Raw genomic sequence first — 307 nt, 5'->3', positions numbered from 1 at the left:
CTATCCTTATCCTCATCCATATTCTCATTCTCATCCTCATCCTATCCTCCTCCTCATCCTCATCCTCGATGTACTCCTCATCCACATTCTCGTCCTCATCCTATCCTCCTCCTCATCCTCCTCCTCATCCTCATCCTCAATCTACTCCTCATCCTATCATCATCCTTATTCTCGTCCTCATCCACATCCTTGTCCTCATCCTATCCGCATCCTCATTCTTGTCCTCATCCTCTTCCTCATACCCATGCTATCCTCATCCTTATTCTCGTCCTCATCCTGTCCTCATCCTCAACCTATCCTCATTCTC

Source organism: Lupinus angustifolius, unplaced genomic scaffold, assembly GCF_001865875.1.
Source record: "Lupinus angustifolius cultivar Tanjil unplaced genomic scaffold, LupAngTanjil_v1.0 Scaffold_745, whole genome shotgun sequence".
Lineage (NCBI taxonomy): Eukaryota > Viridiplantae > Streptophyta > Magnoliopsida > Fabales > Fabaceae > Lupinus > Lupinus angustifolius.
The sequence above is the reverse complement of the archived record's forward strand: the minus strand, read 5'-3'. Positions refer to the sequence as shown.